A 26,373-nucleotide genomic window follows, 5' to 3' on the forward strand; every position below is an offset into this window, starting at 1 on the left:
CGCTGGCATGCTTCTGGCAGGTTTTCCAGGACGACCTTACTGGGTTTTGACTTGGTCCTGATGCAGACGAATCTGGAGAATTCTTGTTCGTACCCTGAGTTTACGAGTTGCAAAGAACTCGATGGCAGCTGCAGAAAAGAAGGGCTGTGCTGAATTGCTCGGGAAGCAAGGACATAGACAGCGCCTTGTGTTTGGGAGTGAGCAGCTGCTGGTTTTTTGCAGTTGACTTCGCTGTGCACTGAATGTCAGGTGGAGCTATACACTCTTCTACAACGAGCAGGACAGCAGAAAACAGAGAGCACGGACGTCTGACAGCAGTTTGAAACCTGCCTAGGAAAGAGCAGTGTTTTTGGAGTGTTCAGCAAATATATGTTTCTGGGCAAGGGCGGGATGCGTGCACTGTGCTGGCAGGCATTCTCCCTGCGAGACACGCTGGAAAAGCTTTTCGCTATGATGCAGTCGGCTAGAGACGCAGACTTCGGCTCTCGGCAGCTGTCCGCAGGAAAGCGGCGGTTGCCGGCGTCTTTCTGCCGAAGCCGCGCGTTGCAGCCTACAAGTGCGGTTCACGTCAGCGGTACACCTAGTAGCCGCTTCTTCGCCTCCGGCAGCCGGGGAGAGCGGTTGCCTTCTGAGAGGCGAAGAACGAAACCGGCTTTTGGGCGTAGCCTTGGCACTGCTAGAGGACGGTGGCTGCGGCTGCCTGCGCTTTCAATTCACCTCTGGGATGCTTCTGGCAGTTGCTCCAGGACGACTTTCCTGCGTTTTGACTTGGTTCTGATGCAGACGAATCTGGAGAATTCTTGTTCGTGCCCTGAGCTTCCGAGATGCGGAGAAGAAGGGCTGCGCTGAGTTGCTCGGGAAGCAAGGACATTTACAGCGCCTTGTGTTTGGGAGTGAGCAGCTGCTGCTTTTTTGCAGTTGACTTCGCTGTGCACTGAATGCCAGGGTGAGCTGTGCACTCCTCTACAACGAGCAGGGCAGCAGAAAACAGAGAGCACGGACATCTGACAGCAGTTTGAAGCTTGCCTAGGAAAGAGCAGTGTTTTTGGAGTGTTCAGCAGATCCATGTTTCTGGGCAAGGGCGGGATGCGTGCACTGTGCTGGCAAGCTTTCTCCCTGCGAGACACGCTGGAAAAGCTTGTCGCTATGATGCCGTCTGCTAGAGACGCAGACTTCGGCTCTCCGCAGCTGTCCGCAGGGAAGCGGTGGTTGCCGGCGTCTTTCTGCCGAAGCCGCGCTTTGCGGCCTACAAGTGCGGTTCACGTCAGCGGTGCACCTAGTAGCCGCTTCTTCGCCTCCGGCAGCCGGGGAGAGCGGTTGGCTTCTGAGAGGCGAAGAACGAAACTGGCTTGTGTGCGCAGCCTTGGCACTGCTAGAGGACGGTGGTTGCAGCTGCCAGCCCTTTCAATTCACCGCTGGCATGCTTCTGGCAGGTGCTCCAGGACGACTTTCCTGCGTTTTGACTTGGTCCTGATGCAGACGAATCTGTAGAATTCTTGTTCGTACCATGCGTTTACAAGTTGCAGATATCTCGATGGCAGCTGCAGAGAAGAAGGGCTGTGCTGAATTGCTCGGGAAGCAAGGACATAGACAGCGCCTTGTGTTTGGGAGTGAGCAGCTGCTGGTTTTTGCAGTTGACTTCGCTGTGCACTGAATGTCAGGTGGAGCTGTGCACACTTCTACAACGAGCAGGACAGCCGAAAACAGAGAGCACAGATGGCTAACAGCAGTTTGAAGCTTGCCTAGGAAAGAGCAGTGTTTTTGGAGTGTTCAGCAAATCCATGTTTATGGGCAAGGGCGGGGTGCGTGCACTGTGCTGGCAAGCTTTCTCCCTGCGAGACACGCTGGAAAAGCTTTTCGCTATAATGCAGTCAGCTAGAGACACAGACTCCGGCTCTCCGCAGCTGTCCGCAGGAAAGCGGTGGTTGCCGGCGTCTTTCTGCAGAAGCCGCGCTTTTCAGCCTACAAGTGCGGTTCACGTCAGCGGTGCACCTAGTAGCCGCTTCTTCGCCTCCGGCAGCCGGGGAGAGCGGTTGGCTTCTGAGAGGCGAAGAACGAAACTTGCTTGTGTGCGCTGCCTTGGCACTGCTAGAGGACGGTGGTTGCAGCTGCCAGCCATTTCAATTCACCGCTGGCATGCTTCTGGCAGGTGCTCCAGGACGACTTTCCTGCGTTTTGACTTGGTCCTGATGCAGACGAATCAGGAGAATTCTTGTTCGTACCCTGAGTTAAGAGTTGCAGAGATCTCGATGGCAGCTGCAGAGAAGAAGGGCTGCGCTGAATTGCTCGGGAAGCAAGGACATAGAAAGCGCCTTGTGTTTGCGAGTGAGCAGATGCTGGTTTTTTGCAATTGACATCGCTGTGCACTGAATGCCAGGGTGAGCTGTGCATTCCTCTACAACGAGCAGGGCAGCAGAAAACAAAGAGCACGCACGTCTGACAGCAGTTTGAAGCTTGCCTAGGACAAAGTAGTGTTTTTGGAGTGTTCAGCAAATATATATTTCTGGGCAAGGACGGGATGCGTGCACTGCGCTGGCAAGCTTTCTCCCTGCGAGACACGCAGGAAAAGCTTTTCGCTATGATGCAGTCGGCTAGAGACGCAGACTTCGGCTCTCGGCAGCTGTCCGCAGGAAAGCGGCGGTTGCCGGCGTCTTTCTGCCGAGGCCGCGCGTTGCAGCCTACAAGTGCGGTTCACGTCAGCGGTGCACCTAGTAGCCGCTTCTTCGCCTCCGGCAGCCGGGGAGAGTGGTTGGCTTCTGAGAGGCGAAGAACGAAACCGGCTTGTGTGCGCAGCCTTGGCACTGCTAGAAGACGGTGCCTGCAGCTGCCAGCCATTTCAATTCACCGCTGGCATGCTTCTGGCAGGTGCTCCAGGACGACTTTCTGGGTTTTGACTTGGTCCTGATGCAGACGAATCTGGAGAATTCTTGTTCGTGCCCTGAGCTTCCGAGTTGCAGAGAACTCGATGGCAGCTGCAGAAAAGAAGGGCTGTGCTGAATTGCTCGGGAAGGAAGGACATAGACAGCGCCTTGTGTTTGGGAGTGAGCAGCTGCTGGTTTTTTGCAGTTGACTTCGCTGTGCACTGAATGTCAGGTGGAGCTGTGCACTCTTCTACCACGAGCAGGGCAGCAGAAAACAGAGAGCACAGATGTCTGACAGCAGTTTGAAGCTTGCCTAGGAAAGAGCAGTGTTTTTGGAGTGTTCAGCAGATCCATGTTTCTGGGAAAGGGCGGGATGCGTGCACTGTGCTGGCAAGCTTTCTCCCTGCGAGACACGCTGGAAAAGCTTGTCGCTATGATGCAGTCTGCTAGAGACGCAGACTTCGGCTCTCCGCAGCTGTCCGCAGGAAAGCGGTGGTTGCCGGCGTCTTTCTGCCGAAGTCGCGCTTTGCGGCCTACAAGTGCGGTTCACGTCAGCGGTGCACCTAGTAGCCGCTTCTTCGCCTCCGGCAGCCGGGGAGAGCGGTTGGCTTCTGAGAGGCGAAGAACGAAACTGGCTTGTGTGCGCAGCCTTGGCACTGCTAGAGGACGGTGGTTGCAGCTGCCAGCCCTTTCAATTCACCGCTGGCATGCTTCTGGCAGGTGCTCCAGGACGACTTTCCTGCGTTTTGACTTGGTCCTGATGCAGACGAATCTGGAGAATTCTTGTTCGTACCCTGCGTTTACAAGTTGCAGAGATCTCGATGGCAGCTGCAGAGAAGAAGGGCTGTGCTGAGTTGCTCGGGAAGCAAGGACATAGACAGCGCCTTGTGTTTGGGAGTGAGCAGCTGCTGGTTTTTTGCAGTTGACTTCGCTGTGCACTGAATGTCAGGTGGAGCTGTGCACACTTCTACAACGAGCAGGACAGCCGAAAACAGAGAGCACAGATGGCTGACAGCAGTTTGAAGCTTGCCTAGGAAAGAGCAGTAATTTTGGAGTGTTCAGCAGATCCATGTTTCTGGGCAAGGGTGGGATGCGTGCACTGTGCTGGCAAGCTTTCTCCCTGCGAGACACGCTGGAAAAGCTTTTCGCTATGATGCAGTCCGCTTGAGACGCAGACTTCGGCTCGCCGCAGCTGTCCGCAGGAAAGCGACGGTTGCCGGCTTCTGTCTGCCGAAGCCGCGCGTTGTAGCCTACAAGTGCGGTTCACGTCAGCGGTGCACCTAGTAGCCGCTTCTTCGCCTCCGGCAGCCGGGGAGAGCGGTTGGCTTCTGAGAGGCGAAGAACGAAACCGGCTTGTGTGCGCTGCCTTGGCACTGCTAGAGGACGGTGGCTGCAGCTGCCAGCCCTATCAGTTCACCTATGGCATGCTTGTGGCAGGTGCTCCAGGACGACTTTTTGGAGTTTTGACTTGGTCCTGATGCAGACGAATCTGGAGAATTCTTGTTCGTGCCCTGAGCTTCCGAGATGCGGGGAAGAAGGGCTGCGCTGAGTTGCTCGGGAAGCAAGAACATAGACAGCGCCTTGTGTTTGCGAGTGAGCAGATGCTGGTTTTTTGCAATTGACATCGCTGTGCACTGAATGCCAGGGTGAGCTGTGCATTCCTCTACAACGAGCAGGGCAGCAGAAAACAAGGAGCACGCACGTCTGACAGCAGTTTGAAGCTTGCCTAGGACAAAGTAGTGTTTTTGGAGTGTTCAGCAAATATATATTTCTGGGAAAGGACGGGATGCGTGCACTGCGCTGGCAAGCTTTCTCCCTGCGAGACACGCAGGAAAAGCTTTTCGCTATGATGCAGTCGGCTAGAGACGCAGACTTCGGCTCTCGGCAGCTGTCCGCAGGAAAGCGGCGGTTGCCGGCGTCTTTCTGCCGAGGCCGCGCGTTGCAGCCTACAAGTGCGGTTCACGTCAGCGGTGCACCTAGTAGCCGCTTCTTCGCCTCCGGCAGCCGGGGAGAGCGGTTGGCTTCTGAGAGGCGAAGAACGAAACCGGCTTGTGTGCGCAGCCTTGGCACTGCTAGAAGACGGTGCCTGCAGCTGCCAGCCATTTCAATTCACCGCTGGCATGCTTCTGGCAGGTGCTCCAGGACGACTTTCTGGGTTTTGACTTGGTCCTGATGCAGACGAATCTGGAGAATTCTTGTTCGTGACCTGAGCTTCCGAGTTGCAGAGAACTCGATGGCAGCTGCAGAAAAGAAGGGCTGTGCAGAATTGTTCGGGAAGCAAGGACATAAAAAGCGCCTTGTGTTTGGGAGTGAGCAGCTGCTGGTTTTTTGCAGTTGACTTCGCTGTGCACTGAATGTCAGGTGGAGCTGTGCACTCTTCTACCACGAGCAGGGCAGCAGAAAACAGAGAGCACAGATGGCTGACAGCAGTTTGAAGCTTGCCTAGGAAAGAGCAGTGTTTTTGGAGTGTTCAGCAGATCCATGTTTCTGGGCAAGGGCGGGATGCGTGCACTGTGCTGGCAAGCTTTCTCCCTGCGAGACACGCTGGAAAAGCTTGTCGCTATGATGCAGTCTGCTAGAGACGCAGACTTCGGCTCTCCGCAGCTGTCCGCAGGGAAGCGGTGGTTGCCGGCGTCTTTCTGCCGAAGCCGCGCTTTGCGGCCTACAAGTGCGGTTCACGTCAGCGGTGCATCTAGTAGCCGCTTCTTCGCCTCCGGCAGCCGGGGAGAGCGGTTGGCTTCTGAGAGGCGAAGAACGAAACTGGCTTGTGTGCGCAGCCTTGGCACTGGTAGAAGACGGTGCCTGCAGCTGCCAGCCATTTCAATTCACCGCTGGCATGCTTCTGGCAGGTGCTCCAGGACGACTTTCTGGGTTTTGACTTGGTCCTGATGCAGACGAATCTGGAGAATTCTTGTTCGTACCATGCGTTTACAAGTTGCAGAGATCTCGATGGCAGCTGCAGAGAAGAAGGGCTGTGCTGAATTGCTCGGGAAGCAAGGACATAGACAGCGCCTTGTGTTTGGGAGTGAGCAGCTGCTGGTTTTTTGCAGTTGACTTCGCTGTGCACTGAATGCCAGGGTGAGCTGTGCACTCCTCTACAACGAGCAGGGCAGCAGAAAACAGAGAGCACGGACATCTGACAGCAGTTTGAAGCTTGCCTAGGAAAGAGTAGTGTTTTTGGAGTGTTCAGCAAATATATGTTTCTGGGCAAGGGCGGGATGCGTGCACTGTGCTGGCAAGCTTTCTTCCTGCGATAAACGCTGGAAAAGCTTTTCGCCATAATGCAGTCCGCTTGGGACGCAGACTCCGGCTCTCCGCAGCTGTCCGCAGGAAAGCGGTGGTTGCCGGCGTCTTTCTGCAAAAGCCGCTTTTCAGCCTACAAGTGCGGTTCACGTCAGCGGTGCACCTAGTAGCCGCTTCTTCGCCTCCGGCAGCCGGGGAGAGCGGTTGGCTTCTGAGAGGCGCAGAACGAAACCGGCTCGTGTGCGCAGCCTTGGCACTGCTAGAGGACGGTGGCTGCAGCTGCCAGCCCTTTCAATTCACCGCTGGCATGCTTCTGGCAGGTGCTCCAGGACGACTTTTCTGCGTTTTGACTTGGTCCTGATGCAGACGAATCTGGAGAATTCTTGTTCGTGCCCTGAGCTTCCGAGATGCGGAGAAGAAGGGCTGCGCTGAATTGCTCGGGAAGCAAGGACATTTACAGCGCCTTGTGTTTGGGAGTGAGCAGCTGCTGGTTTTTTGCAGTTGACTTCGCTGTGCACTGAATGTCAGGTGGAGCTGTGCACTCTTCTACCACGAGCAGGGCAGCAGAAAACAGAGAGCACAGATGGCTGACAGCAGTTTGAAGCTTGCCTAGGAAAGAGCAGTGTTTTTGGAGTGTTCAGCAGATCCATGTTTCTGGGAAAGGGCGGGATGCGTGCACTGTGCTGGCAAGCTTTCTCCCTGCGAGACACGCTGGAAAAGCTTGTCGCTATGATGCAGTCTGCTAGAGACGCAGACTTCGGCTCTCCGCAGCTGTCCGCAGGAAAGCGGTGGTTGCCGGCGTCTTTCTGCCGAAGTCGCGCTTTGCGGCCTACAAGTGCGGTTCACGTCGGCGGTGCACCTAGTAGCCGCTTCTTCGCCTCCGGCAGCCGGGGAGAGCGGTTGGCTTCTGAGAGGCGAAGAACGAAACTGGCTTGTGTGCGCAGCCTTGGCACTGCTAGAGGACGGTGGTTGCAGCTGCCAGCCCTTTCAATTCACCGCTGGCATGCTTCTGGCAGGTGCTCCAGGACGACTTTCCTGCGTTTTGACTTGGTCCTGATGCAGACGAATCTGGAGAATTCTTGTTCGTACCCTGCGTTTACAAGTTGCAGAGATCTCGATGGCAGCTGCAGAGAAGAAGGGCTGTGCTGAGTTGCTCGGGAAGCAAGGACATAGACAGCGCCTTGTGTTTGGGAGTGAGCAGCTGCTGGTTTTTTGCAGTTGACTTCGCTGTGCACTGAATGTCAGGTGGAGCTGTGCACACTTCTACAACGAGCAGGACAGCCGAAAACAGAGAGCACAGATGGCTGACAGCAGTTTGAAGCTTGCCTAGGAAAGAGCAGTAATTTTGGAGTGTTCAGCAGATCCATGTTTCTGGGCAAGGGCGGGATGCGTGCACTGTGCTGGCAAGCTTTCTCCCTGCGAGACACGCTGGAAAAGCTTTTCGCTATGATGCAGTCCGCTTGAGACGCAGACTTCGGCTCGCCGCAGCTGTCCGCAGGAAAGCGACGGTTGCCGGCTTCTGTCTGCCGAAGCCGCGCGTTGTAGCCTACAAGTGCGGTTCACGTCAGCGGTGCACCTAGTAGCCGCTTCTTCGCCTCCGGCAGCCGGGGAGAGCGGTTGGCTTCTGAGAGGCGAAGAACGAAACCGGCTTGTGTGCGCTGCCTTGGCACTGCTAGAGGACGGTGGCTGCAGCTGCCAGCCCTTTCAGTTCACCTATGGCATGCTTGTGGCAGGTGCTCCAGGACGACTTTTTTGAGTTTTGACTTGGTCCTGATGCAGACGAATCTGGAGAATTCTTGTTCGTGCCCTGAGCTTCCGAGATGCGGGGAAGAAGGGCTGCGCTGAGTTGCTCGGGAAGCAAGAACATAGACAGCGCCTTGTGTTTGCGAGTGAGCAGATGCTGGTTTTTTGCAATTGACATCGCTGTGCACTGAATGCCAGGGTGAGCTGTGCATTCCTCTACAACGAGCAGGGCAGCAGAAAACAAGGAGCACGCACGTCTGACAGCAGTTTGAAGCTTGCCTAGGACAAAGTAGTGTTTTTGGAGTGTTCAGCAAATATATATTTCTGGGAAAGGACGGGATGCGTGCACTGCGCTGGCAAGCTTTCTCCCTGCGAGACACGCAGGAAAAGCTTTTCGCTATGATGCAGTCGGCTAGAGACGCAGACTTCGGCTCTCGGCAGCTGTCCGCAGGAAAGCGGCGGTTGCCGGCGTCTTTCTGCCGAGGCCGCGCGTTGCAGCCTACAAGTGCGGTTCACGTCAGCGGTGCACCTAGTAGCCGCTTCTTCGCCTCCGGCAGCCGGGGAGAGTGGTTGGCTTCTGAGAGGCGAAGAACGAAACCGGCTTGTGTGCGCAGCCTTGGCACTGCTAGAAGACGGTGGCTGCAGCTGCCAGCCATTTCAATTCACCGCTGGCATGCTTCTGGCAGGTGCTCCAGGACGACTTTCTGGGTTTTGACTTGGTCCTGATGCAGACGAATCTGGAGAATTCTTGTTCGTGCCCTGAGCTTCCGAGTTGCAGAGAACTCGATGGCAGCTGCAGAAAAGAAGGGCTGTGCAGAATTGTTCGGGAAGCAAGGACATAAAAAGCGCCTTGTGTTTGGGAGTGAGCAGCTGCTGGTTTTTTGCAGTTGACTTCGCTGTGCACTGAATGTCAGGTGGAGCTGTGCACTCTTCTACCACGAGCAGGGCAGCAGAAAACAGAGAGCACAGATGGCTGACAGCAGTTTGAAGCTTGCCTAGGAAAGAGCAGTGTTTTTGGAGTGTTCAGCAGATCCATGTTTCTGGGCAAGGGCGGGATGCGTGCACTGTGCTGGCAAGCTTTCTCCCTGCGAGACACGCTGGAAAAGCTTGTCGCTATGATGCAGTCTGCTAGAGACGCAGACTTCGGCTCTCCGCAGCTGTCCGCAGGGAAGCGGTGGTTGCCGGCGTCTTTCTGCCGAAGCCGCGCTTTGCGGCCTACAAGTGCGGTTCACGTCAGCGGTGCACCTAGTAGCCGCTTCTTCGCCTCCGGCAGCCGGGGAGAGCGGTTTGCTTCTGAGAGGCGAAGAACGAAACTGGCTTGTGTGCGCAGCCTTGGCACTGCTAGAAGACGGTGCCTGCAGCTGCCAGCCATTTCAATTCACCGCTGGCATGCTTCTGGCAGGTGCTCCAGGACGACTTTCTGGGTTTTGACTTGGTCCTGATGCAGACGAATCTGGAGAATTCTTGTTCGTACCATGCGTTTACAAGTTGCAGAGATCTCGATGGCAGCTGCAGAGAAGTAGGGCTGTGCTGAATTGCTCGGGAAGCAAGGACATAGACAGCGCCTTGTGTTTGGGAGTGAGCAGCTGCTGGTTTTTTGCAGTTGACTTCGCTGTGCACTGAATGCCAGGGTGAGCTGTGCACTCCTCTACAACGAGCAGGGCAGCAGAAAACAGAGAGCACGGACATCTGACAGCAGTTTGAAGCTTGCCTAGGAAAGAGTAGTGTTTTTGGAGTGTTCAGCAAATATATGTTTCTGGGCAAGGGCGGGATGCGTGCACTGTGCTGGCAAGCTTTCTTCCTGCGATAAACGCTGGAAAAGCTTTTCGCCATGATGCAGTCCGCTTGGGACGCAGACTCCGGCTTCCGCAGCTGTCCGCAGGAAAGCGGTGGTTGCCGGCGTCTTTCTGCAAAAGCCGCGCTTTTCAGCCTACAAGTGCGGTTCACGTCAGCGGTGCACCTAGTAGCCGCTTCTTCGCCTCCGGCAGCCGGGGAGAGCGGTTGGCTTCTGAGAGGCGCAGAACGAAACCGGCTCGTGTGCGCAGCCTTGGCACTGCTAGAGGACGGTGGCTGCAGCTGCCAGCCCTTTCAATTCACCGCTGGCATGCTTCTGGCAGGTGCTCCAGGACGACTTTTCTGCGTTTTGACTTGGTCCTGATGCAGACGAATCTGGAGAATTCTTGTTCGTGCCCTGAGCTTCCGAGATGCGGAGAAGAAGGGCTGCGCTGAATTGCTCGGGAAGCAAGGACATTTACAGCGCCTTGTGTTTGGGAGTGAGCAGCTGCTGGTTTTTTGCAGTTGACTTCGCTGTGCACTGAATGTCAGGTGGAGCTGTGCACTCTTCTACCACGAGCAGGGCAGCAGAAAACAGAGAGCACAGATGGCTGACAGCAGTTTGAAGCTTGCCTAGGAAAGAGCAGTGTTTTTGGAGTGTTCAGCAAATATATGTTTCTGGGCAAGGGCGGGATGCGTGCACTGTGCTGGCAAGCTTTCTCCCTGCGAGACACGCTGGAAAAGCTTGTCGCCATGATGCAGTCCGCCGGAGACGCAGACTCCGGCTCTCCGCAGCTGTCCGCATGAAAGCGGTGGTTGCCGGCGTCTTTCTGCCGAAGCCGCGCTTTGCAGCCTACAAGTGCGGTTCACGTCAGCGGTGCACCTAGTAGCCGCTTCTTCGCCTCCGGCAGCCGGGGAGAGCGGTTGGCTTCTGAGAGGCGAAGAACGAAACCGGCTCGTGTGCGCAGCCTTGTAACTGCTAGAGGACGGTGGTTGCAGCTGCCAGCCCTTTCAATTCACCGCTGGAATGCTTCTGGCAGGTGCTCCAGGACGACTTTCCTGCGTTTTGACTTGGTCCTGATGCAGACGAATCTGGAGAATTCTTGTTCGTACCCTGAGTTTACGAGTTGCAGAGATCTCGATGGCAGCTGCAGAGAAGAATGGCTGCGCTGAATTGCTCGGGAAGCAAGGACATAGAAAGCGCCTTGTGTTTGGGAGTGAGCAGCTGCTGGTTTTTTGCAGTTGACTTCATTGTGCACTGAATGTCAGGTGGAGCTGTGCACTCTTCTACAACGAGCAGGGCAGCAGAAAACAGAGAGCACAGATGTCTGACAGCAGTTTGAAGCTTGCCTAGGAAAGAGCAGTGTTTTTGGAGTGTTCAGCAAATCCATGTTTCTGGGAAAGGGTGGGATGCGTGCACTGTGCTGGCAAGCTTTCTCTCTGCGAGACACGCTGGAAAAGCTTTTCGCTATGATGCAGTCCGCTAGAGACGCAGACTCCGGCTATCCGCAGCTGTCCGCAGGAAAGCGGTGGTTGCCGGCGTCTTTCTGCAGAAGCCGCGCTTTTCAGCCTACAAGTGCGGTTCACATCAGCGGTGCACCTAGTAGCCGCTTCTTCGCCTCCGGCAGCCGGGGAGAGCGGTTGGCTTCTGAGAGGCGAAGAACGAAACTTGCTTGTGTGTGCTGCCTTGGCACTGCTAGAGGACGGTGGTTGCTGCTGCCAGCCCTTTCAATTCACCGCTGGCATGCTTCTGGCAGGTGCTCCAGGACTACTTTCCTGCGTTTTGATTTGGTCCTGATGCAGACGAATCTGGAGAATTCTTGTTCGTGCCCTGAGCTTCCGAGTTGCAGAGAACTCGATGGCAGCTGCAGAAAAGAAGGGCTGTGCTGAATTGCACGGGAGGCAAGGACATAGACAGCGCCTTGTGTTTGGGAGTGAGCAGCTGCTGGTTTTTTGCAGTTGAATTCGCTGTGCACTGAATGTCAGGTGGAGCTGTGCACTCTTCTACCACGAGCAGGGCAGCAGAAAACAGAGAGCACAGATGGCTGACAGCAGTTTGAAGCTTGCCTAGGAAAGAGCAGTGTTTTTGGAGTGTTCAGCAGATCCATGTTTCTGGGCAAGGGCGGGATGCGTGCACTGTGCTGGCAAGCTTTCTCCCTGCGAGACACGCTGGAAAAGCTTGTCGCTATGATGCAGTCTGCTAGAGACGCAGACTTCGGCTCTCCGCAGCTGTCCGCAGGGAAGCGGTGGTTGCCGGCGTCTTTCTGTGGAAGCCGCGCTTTGCGGCCTACAAGTGCGGTTCACGTCAGCGGTGCACCTAGTAGCCGCTTCTTCGCCTCCGGCAGCCGGGGAGAGCGGTTGGCTTCTGAGAGGCGAAGAACGAAACTGGCTTGTGTGCGCAGCCTTGGCACTGCTAGAGGACGGTGGTTGCAGCTGCCAGCCCTTTCAATTCACCGCTGGCATGCTTCTGGCAGGTGCTCCAGGACGACTTTCCTGCGTTTTGAATTGGTCCTGATGCAGACGAATCTGGAGAATTCTTGTTCGTACCCTGCGTTTACAAGTTGCAGAGATCTCGATGGCAGCTGCAGAGAAGAAGGGCTGTGCTGAGTTGCTCGGGAAGCAAGGACATAGACAGCGCCTTGTGTTTGGGAGTGAGCAGCTGCTGGTTTTTTGCAGTTGACTTCGCTGTGCACTGAATGTCAGGTGGAGCTGTGCACACTTCTACAACGAGCAGGACAGCCGAAAACAGAGAGCACAGATGGCTGACAGCAGTTTGAAGCTTGCCTAGGAAAGAGCAGTGTTTTTGGAGTGTTCAGCAGATCCATGTTTCTGGGCAAGGGCGGGATGCGTGCACTGTGCTGGCAAGCTTTCTCCCTGCGAGACACGCTGGAAAAGCTTGTCGCTATGATGCAGTCTGCTAGAGACGCAGACTTCGGCTCTCCGCAGCTGTCCGCAGGGAAGCGGTGGTTGCCGGCGTCTTTCTGCAGAAGCCGCGCTTTTCAGCCTACAAGTGCGGTTCACGTCAGCGGTGCACCTAGTAGCCGCTTCTTCGCCTCCGGCAGCCGGGGAGAGCGGTTGGCTTCTGAGAGGCGAAGAACGAAACTTGCTTGTGTGCGCTGCCTTGGCACTGCTAGAGGACGGTGGTTGCAGCTGCCAGCCATTTCAATTCACCGCTGGCATGCTTCTGGCAGGTGCTCCAGGACGACTTTCCTGCGTTTTGACTTGGTCCTGATGGAGACGAATCAGGAGAATTCTTGTTCGTACCCTGAGTTAAGAGTTGCAGAGATCTCGATGGCAGCTGCAGAGAAGAAGGGCTGCGCTGAATTGCTCGGGAAGCAAGGACATAGAAAGCGCCTTGTGTTTGCGAGTGAGCAGATGCTGGTTTTTTGCAATTGACATCGCTTTGCACTGAATGCCAGGGTGAGCTGTGCATTCCTCTACAACGAGCAGGGCAGCAGAAAACAAAGAGCACGCACGTCTGACAGCAGTTTGAAGCTTGCCTAGGACAAAGTAGTGTTTTTGGAGTGTTCAGCAAATATATATTTCTGGGCAAGGACGGGATGCGTGCACTGCGCTGGCAAGCTTTCTCCCTGCGAGACACGCAGGAAAAGCTTTTCGCTATGATGCAGTCGGCTAGAGACGCAGGCTTCGGCTCTCGGCAGCTGTCCGCAGGAAAGCGGTGGTTGCCGGCGTCTTTCTGCCGAGGCCGCGCGTTGCAGCCTACAAGTGCGGTTCACGTCAGCGGTGCACCTAGTAGCCGCTTCTTCGCCTCCGGCAGCCGGGGAGAGTGGTTGGCTTCTGAGAGGCGAAGAACGAAACCGGCTTGTGTGCGCAGCCTTGGCACTGCTAGAAGACGGTGCCTGCAGCTGCCAGCCATTTCAATTCACCGCTGGCATGCTTCTGGCAGGTGCTCCAGGACGACTTTCTGGGTTTTGACTTGGTCCTGATGCAGACGAATCTGGAGAATTCTTGTTCGTGCCCTGAGCTTCCGAGTTGCAGAGAACTCGATGGCAGCTGCAGAAAAGAAGGGCTGTGCTGAATTGCTCGGGAAGGAAGGACATAGACAGCGCCTTGTGTTTGGGAGTGAGCAGCTGCTGGTTTTTTGCAGTTGACTTCACTGTGCACTGAATGTCAGGTGGAGCTGTGCACTCTTCTACCACGAGCAGGGCAGCAGAAAACAGAGAGCACAGATGTCTGACAGCAGTTTGAAGCTTGCCTAGGAAAGAGCAGTGTTTTTGGAGTGTTCAGCAGATCCATGTTTCTGGGAAAGGGCGGGATGCGTGCACTGTGCTGGCAAGCTTTCTCCCTGCGAGACACGCTGGAAAAGCTTGTCGCTATGATGCAGTCTGCTAGAGACGCAGACTTCGGCTCTCCGCAGCTGTCCGCAGGAAAGCGGTGGTTGCCGGCGTCTTTCTGCCGAAGTCGCGCTTTGCGGCCTACAAGTGCGGTTCACGTCGGCGGTGCACCTAGTAGCCGCTTCTTCGCCTCCGGCAGCCGGGGAGAGCGGTTGGCTTCTGAGAGGCGAAGAACGAAACTGGCTTGTGTGCGCAGCCTTGGCACTGCTAGAGGACGGTGGTTGCAGCTGCCAGCCCTTTCAATTCACCGCTGGCATGCTTCTGGCAGGTGCTCCAGGACGACTTTCCTGCGTTTTGAATTGGTCCTGATGCAGACGAATCTGGAGAATTCTTGTTCGTACCCTGCGTTTACAAGTTGCAGAGATCTCGATGGCAGCTGCAGAGAAGAAGGGCTGTGCTGAGTTGCTCGGGAAGCAAGGACATAGACAGCGCCTTGTGTTTGCGAGTGAGCAGATGCTGGTTTTTTGCAATTGACATCGCTGTGCACTGAATGCCAGGGTGAGCTGTGCATTCCTCTACAACGAGCAGGGCAGCAGAAAACAAGGAGCACGCACGTCTGACAGCAGTTTGAAGCTTGCCTAGGACAAAGTAGTGTTTTTGGAGTGTTCAGCAAATATATATTTCTGGGCAAGGACGGGATGCGTGCACTGCGCTGGCAAGCTTTCTCCCTGCGAGACACGCTGGAAAAGCTTTTCGCTATGATGCAGTCGGCTAGAGACGCAGACTTCGGCTCTCGGCAGCTGTCCGCAGGAAAGCGGCGGTTGCCGGCGTCTTTCTGCCGAGGCCGCGCGTTGCAGCCTACAAGTGCGGTTCACGTCAGCGGTGCACCTAGTAGCCGCTTCTTCGCCTCCGGCAGCCGGGGAGAGTGGTTGGCTTCTGAGAGGCGAAGAACGAAACCGGCTTGTGTGCGCAGCCTTGGCACTGCTAGAAGACGGTGGCTGCAGCTGCCAGCCATTTCAATTCACCGCTGGCATGCTTCTGGCAGGTGCTCCAGGACGACTTTCTGGGTTTTGACTTGGTCCTGATGCAGACGAATCTGGAGAATTCTTGTTCGTGACCTGAGCTTCCGAGTTGCAGAGAACTCGATGGCAGCTGCAGAAAAGAAGGGCTGTGCAGAATTGTTCGGGAAGCAAGGACATAAAAAGCGCCTTGTGTTTGGGAGTGAGCAGCTGCTGGTTTTTTGCAGTTGACTTCGCTGTGCACTGAATGTCAGGTGGAGCTGTGCACTCTTCTACCACGAGCAGGGCAGCAGAAAACAGAGAGCACAGATGGCTGACAGCAGTTTGAAGCTTGCCTAGGAAAGAGCAGTGTTTTTGGAGTGTTCAGCAGATCCATGTTTCTGGGCAAGGGCGGGATGCGTGCACTGTGCTGGCAAGCTTTCTCCCTGCGAGACACGCTGGAAAAGCTTGTCGCTATGATGCAGTCTGCTAGAGACGCAGACTTCGGCTCTCCGCAGCTGTCCGCAGGGAAGCGGTGGTTGCCGGCGTCTTTCTGCCGAAGCCGCGCTTTGCGGCCTACAAGTGCGGTTCACGTCAGCGGTGCACCTAGTAGCCGCTTCTTCGCCTCCGGCAGCCGGGGAGAGCGGTTGGCTTCTGAGAGGCGAAGAACGAAACTGGCTTGTGTGCGCAGCCTTGGCACTGCTAGAAGACGGTGCCTGCAGCTGCCAGCCATTTCAATTCACCGCTGGCATGCTTCTGGCAGGTGCTCCAGGACGATTTTCTGGGTTTTGACTTGGTCCTGATGCAGACGAATCTGGAGAATTCTTGTTCGTACCATGCGTTTACAAGTTGCAGAGATCTCGATGGCAGCTGCAGAGAAGAAGGGCTGTGCTGAATTGCTCGGGAAGCAAGGACATAGACAGCGCCTTGTGTTTGGGAGTGAGCAGCTGCTGGTTTTTTGCAGTTGACTTCGCTGTGCACTGAATGCCAGGGTGAGCTGTGCACTCCTCTACCACGAGCAGGGCAGCAGAAAACAGAGAGCACGGACATCTGACAGCAGTTTGAAGCTTGCCTAGGAAAGAGTAGTGTTTTTGGAGTGTTCAGCAAATATATGTTTCTGGGCAAGGGCGGGATGCGTGCACTGTGCTGGCAAGCTTTCTTCCTGCGATAAACGCTGGAAAAGCTTTTCGCCATGATGCAGTCCGCCGGAGACGCAGACTCCGGCTCTCCGCAGCTGTCCGCATGAAAGCGGTGGTTGCCGGCGTCTTTCTGCAGAAGCCGCGCTTTTCAGCCTACAAGTGCGGTTCACGTCAGCGGTGCACCTAGTAGCCGCTTCTTCGCCTCCGGCAGCCGGGGAGAGCGGTTGGCTTCTGAGAGGCGAAGAACGAAACCGGCTCGTGTGCGCAGCCTTGTAACTGCTAGAGGACGGTGGTTGCAGCTGCCAGCCCTTTCAATTCACCGCTGGCATGCTTCTGGCAGGTGCTCCAGGACGACTTTCCTGCGTTTTGACTTGGTCCTGATGCAGACGAATCTGGAGAATTCTTGTTCGTACCCTGAGTTTACGAGTTGCAGAGATCTCGATGGCAGCTGCAGAGAAGAATGGCTGCGCTGAATTGCTCGGGAAGCAAGGACATAGAAAGCGCCTTGTGTTTGGGAGTGAGCAGCTGCTGGTTTTTTGCAGTTGACTTCACTGTGCACTGAATGTCAGGTGGAGCTGTGCACTCTTCTACCACGAGCAGGGCAGCAGAAAACAGAGAGCACAGATGGCTGACAGCAGTTTGAAGCTTGCCTAGGAAAGAGCAGTGTTTTTGGAGTGTTCAGCAAATCCATGTTTCTGGGAAAGGGTGGGATGCGTGCACTGTGCTGGCAAGCTTTCTCTCTGCGAGACACGCTGGAAAAGCTTTTCGCTATGATGCAGTCCGCTAGAGACGCAGACTCCGGCTATCCGCAGCTGTCCGCAGGAAAGCGGTGGTTGCCGGCGTCTTTCTGCAGAAGCCGTGCTTTTCAGCCTACAAGTGCGGTTCACATCAGCGGTGCACCTAGTAGCCGCTTCTTCGCCTCCGGCAGCCGGGGAGAGCGGTTGGCTTCTGAGAGGCGAAGAACGAAACTTGCTTGTGTGCGCTGCCTTGGCACTGCTAGAGGACGGTGGTTGCTGCTGCCAGCCCTTTCAATTCACCGCTGGCATGCTTCTGGCAGGTGCTCCAGGACTACTTTCCTGCGTTTTGATTTGGTCCTGATGCAGACGAATCTGGAGAATTCTTGTTCGTGCCCTGAGCTTCCGAGTTGCAGAGAACTCGATGGCAGCTGCAGAAAAGAAGGGCTGTGCTGAATTGCACGGGAGGCAAGGACATAGACAGCGCCTTGTGTTTGGGAGTGAGCAGCTGCTGGTTTTTTGCAGTTGAATTCGCTGTGCACTGAATGTCAGGTGGAGCTGTGCACTCTTCTACCACGAGCAGGGCAGCAGAAAACAGAGAGCACAGATGGCTGACAGCAGTTTGAAGCTTGCCTAGGAAAGAGCAGTGTTTTTGGAGTGTTCAGCAGATCCATGTTTCTGGGCAAGGGCGGGATGCGTGCACTGTGCTGGCAAGCTTTCTCCCTGCGAGACACGCTGGAAAAGCTTGTCGCTATGATGCAGTCTGCTAGAGACGCAGACTTCGGCTCTCCGCAGCTGTCCGCAGGGAAGCGGTGGTTGCCGGCGTCTTTCTGTGGAAGCCGCGCTTTGCGGCCTACAAGTGCGGTTCACGTCAGCGGTGCACCTAGTAGCCGCTTCTTCGCCTCCGGCAGCCGGGGAGAGCGGTTGGCTTCTGAGAGGCGAAGAACGAAACTGGCTTGTGTGCGCAGCCTTGGCACTGCTAGAGGACGGTGGTTGCAGCTGCCAGCCCTTTCAATTCACCGCTGGCATGCTTCTGGCAGGTGCTCCAGGACGACTTTCCTGCGTTTTGAATTGGTCCTGATGCAGACGAATCTGGAGAATTCTTGTTCGTACCCTGCGTTTACAAGTTGCAGAGATCTCGATGGCAGCTGCAGAGAAGAAGGGCTGTGCTGAGTTGCTCGGGAAGCAAGGACATAGACAGCGCCTTGTGTTTGGGAGTGAGCAGCTGCTGGTTTTTTGCAGTTGACTTCGCTGTGCACTGAATGTCAGGTGGAGCTCTGCACACTTCTACAACGAGCAGGACAGCCGAAAACAGAGAGCACAGATGGCTGACAGCAGTTTGAAGCTTGCCTAGGAAAGAGTAGTGTTTTTGGAGTGTTCAGCAAATCCATGTTTCAGGGCAAGGGCGGGGTGCGTGCACTGTGCTGGCAAGCTTTCTCCCTGCGAGACACGCTGGAAAAGCTTTTCGCTATGATGCAGTCAGCTAGAGACACAGACTCCGGCTCTCCGCAGCTGTCCGCAGGAAAGCGGTGGTTGCCGGCGTCTTTCTGCAGAAGCCGCGCTTTTCAGCCTACAAGTGCGGTTCACTTCAGCGGTGCACCTAGTAGCCGCTTCTTCGCCTCCGGCAGCCGGGGAGAGCGGTTGGCTTCTGAGAGGCGAAGAACGAAACTTGCTTGTGTGCGCTGCCTTGGCACTGCTAGAGGACGGTGGTTGCAGCTGCCAGCCCTTTCAATTCACCGCTGGCATGCTTCTGGCAGGTGCTCCAGGACGACTTTCCTGCGTTTTGACTTGGTCCTGATGCAGACGAATCTGGAGCATTCTTGTTCCTGCCCTGAGCTTCCGAGATGCAGAGATCTCGATGGCAGCTGCAGAGAAGAAGGGCTGTGCTGAATTGCTCGGGAAGCAAGGACATAGACAGCGCCTTGTGTTTGGGAGTGAGCAGCTGCTGGTTTTTTGCAATTGACTTCGCTGTGCACTGAATGCCAGGGTGAGCTGTGCACTCCTCTACAAAGAGCAGGGCAGCAGAAAACAGAGAGCACAGACGTCTGACAGCAGTTTGAAGCTTGCCTAGGAAAGAGCAGTGTTTTTGGAGTGTTCAGCAAATCCATGTTTCTGGGCAAGGGCGGGATGCGTGCACTGTGCTGGCAAGCTTTCTCCCTGCGAGACACGCTGGAAAAGATTTTCGCCATGATGCAGTCCGCTTGGGACGCAGACTTCGGCTCTCCGCAGCTGTCCGCAGGAAAGCGGCGGTTGCCGGCTTCTTTCTGCCGAAACCGCGCTTTGCAGCCTACAAGTGCGGTTCACGTCAGCGGTGCACCTAGTAGCCGCTTCTTCGCCTCCGGCAGCCGGGGAGAGCGGTTGGCTTCTGAGAGGCGAAGAACGAAACCGGCTTGTGTGCGCAGCCTTGGTACTGCTAGAAGACGGTGGATGCAGCTGCCAGCCATTTCAATTCACCGCTGGCATGCTTCTGGCAGGTTTTCCAGGACGACCTTACTGGGTTTTGACTTGGTCCTGATGCAGACGAATCTGGAGAATTCTTGTTCGTACCATGCGTTTACAAGTTGCAGAGATCTCGATGGCAGCTGCAGAGAAGAAGGGCTGTGCTGAATTGCTCGGGAAGCAAGGACATAGACAGCGCCTTGTGTTTGGGAGTGAGCAGCTGCTGGTTTTTTGCAGTTGACTTCGCTGTGCACTGAATGCCAGGGTGAGCTGTGCACTCCTCTACCACGAGCAGGGCAGCAGAAAACAGAGAGCACGGACATCTGACAGCAGTTTGAAGCTTGCCTAGGAAAGAGTAGTGTTTTTGGAGTGTTCAGCAAATATATGTTTCTGGGCAAGGGCGGGATGCGTGCACTGTGCTGGCAAGCTTTCTTCCTGCGATAAACGCTGGAAAAGCTTTTCGCCATGATGCAGTCCGCCGGAGACGCAGACTCCGGCTCTCCGCAGCTGTCCGCATGAAAGCGGTGGTTGCCGGCGTCTTTCTGCAGAAGCCGCGCTTTTCAGCCTACAAGTGCGGTTCACGTCAGCGGTGCACCTAGTAGCCGCTTCTTCGCCTCCGGCAGCCGGGGAGAGCGGTTGGCTTCTGAGAGGCGAAGAACGAAACCGGCTCGTGTGCGCAGCCTTGTAACTGCTAGAGGACGGTGGTTGCAGCTGCCAGCCCTTTCAATTCACCGCTGGCATGCTTCTGGCAGGTGCTCCAGGACGACTTTCCTGCGTTTTGACTTGGTCCTGATGCAGACGAATCTGGAGAATTCTTGTTCGTACCCTGAGTTTACGAGTTGCAGAGATCTCAATGGCAGCTGCAGAGAAGAATGGCTGCGCTGAATTGCTCGGGAAGCAAGGACATAGAAAGCGCCTTGTGTTTGGGAGTGAGCAGCTGCTGGTTTTTTGCAGTTGACTTCACTGTGCACTGAATGTCAGGTGGAGCTGTGCACTCTTCTACAACGAGCAGGGCAGCAGAAAACAGAGAGCACAGATGTCTGACAGCAGTTTGAAGCTTGCCTAGGAAAGAGCAGTGTTTTTGGAGTGTTCAGCAAATCCATGTTTCTGGGAAAGGGTGGGATGCGTGCACTGTGCTGGCAAGCTTTCTCTCTGCGAGACACGCTGGAAAAGCTTTTCGCTATGATGCAGTCCGCTAGAGACGCAGACTCCGGCTATCCGCAGCTGTCCGCAGGAAAGCGGTGGTTGCCGGCGTCTTTCTGCAGAAGCCGCGCTTTTCAGCCTACAAGTGCGGTTCACATCAGCGGTGCACCTAGTAGCCGCTTCTTCGCCTCCGGCAGCCGGGGAGAGCGGTTGGCTTCTGAGAGGCGAAGAACGAAACTTGCTTGTGTGCGCTGCCTTGGCACTGCTAGAGGACGGTGGTTGCTGCTGCCAGCCCTTTCAATTCACCGCTGGCATGCTTCTGGCAGGTGCTCCAGGACTACTTTCCTGCGTTTTGATTTGGTCCTGATGCAGACGAATCTGGAGAATTCTTGTTCGTGCCCTGAGCTTCCGAGTTGCAGAGAACTCGATGGCAGCTGCAGAAAAGAAGGGCTGTGCTGAATTGCACGGGAGGCAAGGACATAGACAGCGCCTTGTGTTTGGGAGTGAGCAGCTGCTGGTTTTTTGCAGTTGAATTCGCTGTGCACTGAATGTCAGGTGGAGCTGTGCACTCTTCTACCACGAGCAGGGCAGCAGAAAACAGAGAGCACAGATGGCTGACAGCAGTTTGAAGCTTGCCTAGGAAAGAGCAGTGTTTTTGGAGTGTTCAGCAGATCCATGTTTCTGGGCAAGGGCGGGATGCGTGCACTGTGCTGGCAAGCTTTCTCCCTGCGAGACACGCTGGAAAAGCTTGTCGCTATGATGCAGTCTGCTAGAGACGCAGACTTCGGCTCTCCGCAGCTGTCCGCAGGGAAGCGGTGGTTGCCGGCGTCTTTCTGCCGAAGCCGCGCTTTGCGGCCTACAAGTGCGGTTCACGTCAGCGGTGCACCTAGTAGCCGCTTCTTCGCCTCCGGCAGCCGGGGAGAGCGGTTGGCTTCTGAGAGGCGAAGAACGAAACTGGCTTGTGTGCGCAGCCTTGGCACTGCTAGAAGACGGTGCCTGCAGCTGCCAGCCATTTCAATTCACCGCTGGCATGCTTCTGGCAGGTGCTCCAGGACGACTTTCTGGGTTTTGACTTGGTCCTGATGCAGACGAATCTGGAGAATTCTTGTTCGTACCATGCGTTTACAAGTTGCAGAGATCTCGATGGCAGCTGCAGAGAAGTAGGGCTGTGCTGAATTGCTCGGGAAGCAAGGACATAGACAGCGCCTTGTGTTTGGGAGTGAGCAGCTGCTGGTTTTTTGCAGTTGACTTCGCTGTGCACTGAATGCCAGGGTGAGCTGTGCACTCCTCTACAACGAGCAGGGCAGCAGAAAACAGAGAGCACGGACATCTGACAGCAGTTTGAAGCTTGCCTAGGAAAGAGTAGTGTTTTTGGAGTGTTCAGCAAATATATGTTTCTGGGCAAGGGCGGGATGCGTGCACTGTGCTGGCAAGCTTTCTTCCTGCGATAAACGCTGGAAAAGCTTTTCGCCATGATGCAGTCCGCTTGGGACGCAGACTCCGGCTTCCGCAGCTGTCCGCAGGAAAGCGGTGGTTGCCGGCGTCTTTCTGCAAAAGCCGCGCTTTTCAGCCTACAAGTGCGGTTCACGTCAGCGGTGCACCTAGTAGCCGCTTCTTCGCCTCCGGCAGCCGGGGAGAGCGGTTGGCTTCTGAGAGGCGCAGAACGAAACCGGCTCGTGTGCGCAGCCTTGGCACTGCTAGAGGACGGTGGCTGCAGCTGCCAGCCCTTTCAATTCACCGCTGGCATGCTTCTGGCAGGTGCTCCAGGACGACTTTTCTGCGTTTTGACTTGGTCCTGATGCAGACGAATCTGGAGAATTCTTGTTCGTGCCCTGAGCTTCCGAGATGCGGAGAAGAAGGGCTGCGCTGAATTGCTCGGGAAGCAAGGACATTTACAGCGCCTTGTGTTTGGGAGTGAGCAGCTGCTGGTTTTTTGCAGTTGACTTCGCTGTGCACTGAATGTCAGGTGGAGCTGTGCACTCTTCTACCACGAGCAGGGCAGCAGAAAACAGAGAGCACAGATGGCTGACAGCAGTTTGAAGCTTGCCTAGGAAAGAGCAGTGTTTTTGGAGTGTTCAGCAAATATATGTTTCTGGGCAAGGGCGGGATGCGTGCACTGTGCTGGCAAGCTTTCTCCCTGCGAGACACGCTGGAAAAGCTTGTCGCCATGATGCAGTCCGCCGGAGACGCAGACTCCGGCTCTCCGCAGCTGTCCGCATGAAAGCGGTGGTTGCCGGCGTCTTTCTGCCGAAGCCGCGCTTTTCAGCCTACAAGTGCGGTTCACGTCAGCGGTGCACCTAGTAGCCGCTTCTTCGCCTCCGGCAGCCGGGGAGAGCGGTTGGCTTCTGAGAGGCGAAGAACGAAACCGGCTCGTGTGCGCAGCCTTGTAACTGCTAGAGGACGGTGGTTGCAGCTGCCAGCCCTTTCAATTCACCGCTGGAATGCTTCTGGCAGGTGCTCCAGGACGACTTTCCTGCGTTTTGACTTGGTCCTGATGCAGACGAATCTGGAGAATTCTTGTTCGTACCCTGAGTTTACGAGTTGCAGAGATCTCGATGGCAGCTGCAGAGAAGAATGGCTGCGCTGAATTGCTCGGGAAGCAAGGACATAGAAAGCGCCTTGTGTTTGGGAGTGAGCAGCTGCTGGTTTTTTGCAGTTGACTTCATTGTGCACTGAATGTCAGGTGGAGCTGTGCACTCTTCTACAACGAGCAGGGCAGCAGAAAACAGAGAGCACAGATGTCTGACAGCAGTTTGAAGCTTGCCTAGGAAAGAGCAGTGTTTTTGGAGTGTTCAGCAAATCCATGTTTCTGGGAAAGGGTGGGATGCGTGCACTGTGCTGGCAAGCTTTCTCTCTGCGAGACACGCTGGAAAAGCTTTTCGCTATGATGCAGTCCGCTAGAGACGCAGACTCCGGCTATCCGCAGCTGTCCGCAGGAAAGCGGTGGTTGCCGGCGTCTTTCTGCAGAAGCCGCGCTTTTCAGCCTACAAGTGCGGTTCACATCAGCGGTGCACCTAGTAGCCGCTTCTTCGCCTCCGGCAGCCGGGGAGAGCGGTTGGCTTCTGAGAGGCGAAGAACGAAACTTGCTTGTGTGTGCTGCCTTGGCACTGCTAGAGGACGGTGGTTGCTGCTGCCAGCCCTTTCAATTCACCGCTGGCATGCTTCTGGCAGGTGCTCCAGGACTACTTTCCTGCGTTTTGATTTGGTCCTGATGCAGACGAATCTGGAGAATTCTTGTTCGTGCCCTGAGCTTCCGAGTTGCAGAGAACTCGATGGCAGCTGCAGAAAAGAAGGGCTGTGCTGAATTGCACGGGAAGCAAGGACATAGACAGCGCCTTGTGTTTGGGAGTGAGCAGCTGCTGGTTTTTTGCAGTTGAATTCGCTGTGCACTGAATGTCAGGTGGAGCTGTGCACTCTTCTACCACGAGCAGGGCAGCAGAAAACAGAGAGCACAGATGGCTGACAGCAGTTTGAAGCTTGCCTAGGAAAGAGCAGTGTTTTTGGAGTGTTCAGCAGATCCATGTTTCTGGGCAAGGGCGGGATGCGTGCACTGTGCTGGCAAGCTTTCTCCCTGCGAGACACGCTGGAAAAGCTTGTCGCTATGATGCAGTCTGCTAGAGACGCAGACTTCGGCTCTCCGCAGCTGTCCGCAGGGAAGCGGTGGTTGCCGGCGTCTTTCTGTGGAAGCCGCGCTTTGCGGCCTACAAGTGCGGTTCACGTCAGCGGTGCACCTAGTAGCCGCTTCTTCGCCTCCGGCAGCCGGGGAGAGCGGTTGGCTTCTGAGAGGCGAAGAACGAAACTGGCTTGTGTGCGCAGCCTTGGCACTGCTAGAGGACGGTGGTTGCAGCTGCCAGCCCTTTCAATTCACCGCTGGCATGCTTCTGGCAGGTGCTCCAGGACGACTTTCCTGCGTTTTGAATTGGTCCTGATGCAGACGAATCTGGAGAATTCTTGTTCGTACCCTGCGTTTACAAGTTGCAGAGATCTCGATGGCAGCTGCAGAGAAGAAGGGCTGTGCTGAGTTGCTCGGGAAGCAAGGACATAGACAGCGCCTTGTGTTTGGGAGTGAGCAGCTGCTGGTTTTTTGCAGTTGACTTCGCTGTGCACTGAATGTCAGGTGGAGCTGTGCACACTTCTACAACGAGCAGGACAGCCGAAAACAGAGAGCACAGATGGCTGACAGCAGTTTGAAGCTTGCCTAGGAAAGAGCAGTGTTTTTGGAGTGTTCAGCAGATCCATGTTTCTGGGCAAGGGCGGGATGCGTGCACTGTGCTGGCAAGCTTTCTCCCTGCGAGACACGCTGGAAAAGCTTGTCGCTATGATGCAGTCTGCTAGAGACGCAGACTTCGGCTCTCCGCAGCTGTCCGCAGGGAAGCGGTGGTTGCCGGCGTCTTTCTGCAGAAGCCGCGCTTTTCAGCCTACAAGTGCGGTTCACGTCAGCGGTGCACCTAGTAGCCGCTTCTTCGCCTCCGGCAGCCGGGGAGAGCGGTTGGCTTCTGAGAGGCGAAGAACGAAACTTGCTTGTGTGCGCTGCCTTGGCACTGCTAGAGGACGGTGGTTGCAGCTGCCAGCCATTTCAATTCACCGCTGGCATGCTTCTGGCAGGTGCTCCAGGACGACTTTCCTGCGTTTTGACTTGGTCCTGATGCAGACGAATCAGGAGAATTCTTGTTCGTACCCTGAGTTAAGAGTTGCAGAGATCTCGATGGCAGCTGCAGAGAAGAAGGGCTGCGCTGAATTGCTCGGGAAGCAAGGACATAGAAAGCGCCTTGTGTTTGCGAGTGAGCAGATGCTGGTTTTTTGCAATTGACATCGCTGTGCACTGAATGCCAGGGTGAGCTGTGCATTCCTCTACAACGAGCAGGGCAGCAGAAAACAAAGAGCACGCACGTCTGACAGCAGTTTGAAGCTTGCCTAGGACAAAGTAGTGTTTTTGGAGTGTTCAGCAAATATATATTTCTGGGCAAGGACGGGATGCGTGCACTGCGCTGGCAAGCTTTCTCCCTGCGAGACACGCAGGAAAAGCTTTTCGCTATGATGCAGTCGGCTAGAGACGCAGGCTTCGGCTCTCGGCAGCTGTCCGCAGGAAAGCGGCGGTTGCCGGCGTCTTTCTGCCGAGGCCGCGCGTTGCAGCCTACAAGTGCGGTTCACGTCAGCGGTGCACCTAGTAGCCGCTTCTTCGCCTCCGGCAGCCGGGGAGAGTGGTTGGCTTCTGAGAGGCGAAGAACGAAACCGGCTTGTGTGCGCAGCCTTGGCACTGCTAGAAGACGGTGCCTGCAGCTGCCAGCCATTTCAATTCACCGCTGGCATGCTTCTGGCAGGTGCTCCAGGACGACTTTCTGGGTTTTGACTTGGTCCTGATGCAGACGAATCTGGAGAATTCTTGTTCGTGCCCTGAGCTTCCGAGTTGCAGAGAACTCGATGGCAGCTGCAGAAAAGAAGGGCTGTGCTGAATTGCTCGGGAAGGAAGGACATAGACAGCGCCTTGTGTTTGGGAGTGAGCAGCTGCTGGTTTTTTGCAGTTGACTTCACTGTGCACTGAATGTCAGGTGGAGCTGTGCACTCTTCTACCACGAGCAGGGCAGCAGAAAACAGAGAGCACAGATGTCTGACAGCAGTTTGAAGCTTGCCTAGGAAAGAGCAGTGTTTTTGGAGTGTTCAGCAGATCCATGTTTCTGGGAAAGGGCGGGATGCGTGCACTGTGCTGGCAAGCTTTCTCCCTGCGAGACACGCTGGAAAAGCTTGTCGCTATGATGCAGTCTGCTAGAGACGCAGACTTCGGCTCTCCGCAGCTGTCCGCAGGAAAGCGGTGGTTGCCGGCGTCTTTCTGCCGAAGTCGCGCTTTGCGGCCTACAAGTGCGGTTCACGTCGGCGGTGCACCTAGTAGCCGCTTCTTCGCCTCCGGCAGCCGGGGAGAGCGGTTGGCTTCTGAGAGGCGAAGAACGAAACTGGCTTGTGTGCGCAGCCTTGGCACTGCTAGAGGACGGTGGTTGCAGCTGCCAGCC

Source organism: Taeniopygia guttata, chromosome 37 (genome assembly GCF_048771995.1).
Source record: "Taeniopygia guttata chromosome 37, bTaeGut7.mat, whole genome shotgun sequence".
NCBI lineage: Eukaryota > Metazoa > Chordata > Aves > Passeriformes > Estrildidae > Taeniopygia > Taeniopygia guttata.